Below are 3,425 nucleotides of genomic sequence, written 5' to 3'. Positions count from 1 at the left end.
TACAAGGATGTGAATGGCAGCATTCTAGATAATCATGGAAAAATAGGAAAAAATATAAATGCTTATCAATTCTACATATAATCAATAAATAACTGAATAAAATTGATATAAATATAGAATTCTATATGTACAGCTAAAATAAAGGTAGTTGATCTTCAGAGATTTCTGGGACATATGTATTACTGAACGAGAAGAGCAAGTTATACAGCCTTTCCTACTAAATTCATTGTAGATGATGAAAAAGTAAAACAGAAGTAACCATGAAGATAGAGAAAACAGTTGAATATTTCAATAATATTGTTGTGAAGCAGGCTGATATGAAGCATGATATGAAATGCAGAAGCAAAAGAGAAGATTGATGAATTTTATAGTGTAAAGTAGGAAGCTCCTGACAGGGATGGTGGCTCATTATTATTCCTATAATCCCAGCACTTGGGTGGCTGAGGCAGGATTGCTTTGAGTTGGAGGCCAGCCTGGGCTCATAGTGAATTCTAGTCCAGCCTGAATTACATAGCAAGACTCTGTGTCAAAAATTCAAAAACAAAACACAACACCCTGCCCCAAAAAGGGAAGGGAAACACCCATGTAGGAGAAAAGATCCATGGGACAAAGATGCTAAACATTTTATACATACATTTAAATAATATTTATAGGTAGTTTGCAGAAAGGTCAGTAAATACATGAAAGACATAAATGTATATTCAGTTTGTTGTTGTTGGAGATAGGGTCTCTATGTGTAGTTCAAACTGGCCCTGAGCTCACTATGTGGTCCAGGCTGGCCTTGAACTCATAGTGATCTGAGTGCTGGGAGTACAGTTATGTGCTACCAGTTTTCTCTGGCTGTTCAGTTTTTATTCAAAATTAAAAATACAAATTAGAAAATCAGCTTCTGTTTTCCTATCTGAGATTGGGAAAGATTAATTTTACTCAGTGACAAGAGCATGAAGAAAAAAATCCGTATGCCTTTGGAGGAAAATGTAAATAATATGTTTGATGGAAAATTTGGCAAAATTTATTAATATTGAAGCGCTACACTACGTTTCAAACCCCACTTTTGGGGATTTATTGAATAGTAAGTGTAAAGATACATGTACAAGGGTATTCATTGTTTATGGGAATAAAACATTCAGGCAGTCTCTCTTCATTGGTAGGGATGATAGTTAAATTATAGTACATCCATTTAACAGAATGCTTGTCAGCTGTTTAAAGACATGATACCTTTTCACCAAGGTGGTGTCAGAAGGGAAGAAGGAAGCTACTGCCCCACCCAAAGCCCAAGTCAGAGCATAGACTTTGAAGGCCAAAAAGGCAGTGCTGAAAGGGATTTACAGCCACAATAAAAACAAAAAGATCTATACATCATCCACCTTCCAGTGACCCAAGATACTGTGACTCTAGAAGCAGCTAGAATATCCCCTGAACAGTGCTCCAGGGGAAACAACTTGACCACTGCGCCATTATCAAGTTCCTCCTGACCGCTGATTCTTTGCTGAAGAAGATAGACAACATACTCATACTCCTTGTGGTTATCAAGGCCAGTAAGCACCAGATGCAACAGCTTGTGAATGTGCGAAGAAGCTCTGTGATATTGAAGGGGCCAAGCTCAATACTCTGATGAGGCCTGATGGAGAGAAGGTAGCAAGTGTTAAATGGGCTCCTGATTGTGGTGCTTTGGATGTTGCCAAGAAAATTGGGACGACTCAAGTGAGTTCAGCTGGCTAACTCTAAAAACAAAAGACTGAGGCAAATTTATGTGTATGCATGACTCACTTGACAGTGCTGTATGTAGTGCTGATGGATTATAATGCTAACAGTATATATTTTTAAAATCTACTGTAGCAGTCTGTTAATCTGTGTCTTTCTGTGCTCTACAATGTGTAGTGTCATCTGTTGTGGGAGCATTAGTGTGCTAAAAGTTGAAATGCAAATTTATAGGGGTTCTTTTGAGGAGTCTTGATGGAAATGGTAGAGAAATCACGAATGCGAAGATCAACAAATTAGCTCAACATTGTGAACATATTTAATGTCACTGAAGTTTACATTTAAAAATGGTTTAGCCCGGTGTGATGGCATGCTCCTATAATCCCAGCATTCTCAAAGGCTAAAGCAGGAGGTTAACAAATTTAAGCTTAGCTTGGGCAATTTAATAATTTAATGAGATTGCTTTAAAAACCAAAAATAAAAAAGGGTGGGAATGTAGCTTAGTGCGAAGGCTTTGGTTCAATACTCAGTACAAAAAAAATTTAATTTTATCTTTTATAAATTTTACCAGAATAAAAGAACACATTGGGCTGGGGATTTAGCTCAGCGGCACAGCGCCTGCCTGGCAAGTGCAAGGTCGTGAGTTCGATTCCCGGTACCGGAGAAAAACAAAACAAAACAAAACAAAAAAAAGAACACATTATGGCAAAAAACCCACACAAATTATTAAGATTGGTAAATTGAGGCTAGGCATCGTGGTGTATGCCTATAATCCCAGCACCCACAAAGCTGAGGCAGGAGGATTGTTGCAAGTTTGAGGCCAGCCTGGGCTGCACAGTGAGTTCAGGACCAGCACAGTGAGACCGTGTCTCAAAAAAAAGTAAATTGTAGGTCATCATAAACATAAATGAAGCCTAGAAGGACTAATAATTGTATAACATTTAACAGGAAAAACTACATGTATTTATTGATTTGTGAATGGAAGCATCTGTTCACTGAACAAATATTTACTAGTTGCCTGCCAGGTGCTAGGCAGACAGTGTTGGTATGACAATATTTTGGTGAAAAAAATAGACATAGAACCTTTGGAATAAAAATAGTCACATAGCTGATATTCTACAGTGTTACAAATAATCATAATGTTAAAGGAGCTATCCAGGAAACCTACTCTGAGATGTTAAGGAAAGTCTTCCTCAAGGAGTCAAGGTTTAATGTGACACCTTAAAGATTAGTGAGTTTTTATTAGCCAAGAGGAGAGGGTAGGAAGAAAGGAGGGGAAAACAGCAATCCAAGGAGGAGGACTAGCATGGATAGAGGACCAGAGGTGGAAAGGAACACATGCTGCCACCGCTGCTGCCTCTTCTGCTTCTTTTTTTCTAAGATAGAGTTTTGATGTGTAGCCTGGGCTGGCCTTGAATTTGTGATCATCCTGGCATTACAGATGTGTGCCACCATGCCTGGCTGTGGAACATGATATTCTTGAATAGAAACATCTGTGGATGGAGAGAAGCAAGCAAAAGGAAACATGGCAAAACAATAAACTAGAGAGGTAGGCAGGTGTGAAACTATGCAGAGCCTACAAGGTCATAGTAAAGAGTCATATTATTTTAAGTTGAATGGAAAACAAAGAGTTTCAAGTGGAAAAACCATTTGATCAGGTCTTTTAAAGTATCCCTAAATTTAGCAGTTTAGTGAGATTGCCTCAAATTTAACTATTGAGTGGG

At 38.2% G+C, this 3,425-nt stretch overlaps 1 pseudogene; it reads left to right on the top strand.

Moving 5' to 3' along the window:
• The first annotated feature begins 941 nt into the window (after window positions 1-941).
• LOC102026841 lies at window positions 942-2,119 on the top strand (annotated as a pseudogene).
• The last annotated feature ends 1,306 nt before the right edge of the window (window positions 2,120-3,425 follow it).

The sequence above is a fragment of the Chinchilla lanigera genome, unplaced genomic scaffold, assembly GCF_000276665.1.
Source record: "Chinchilla lanigera isolate Chin_1 unplaced genomic scaffold, ChiLan1.0 scaffold00063, whole genome shotgun sequence".
Classification (NCBI taxonomy): domain Eukaryota; kingdom Metazoa; phylum Chordata; class Mammalia; order Rodentia; family Chinchillidae; genus Chinchilla; species Chinchilla lanigera.
Note: the sequence above shows the minus strand (reverse complement) of the source record. Positions and strands in the feature narration are given on the sequence as shown.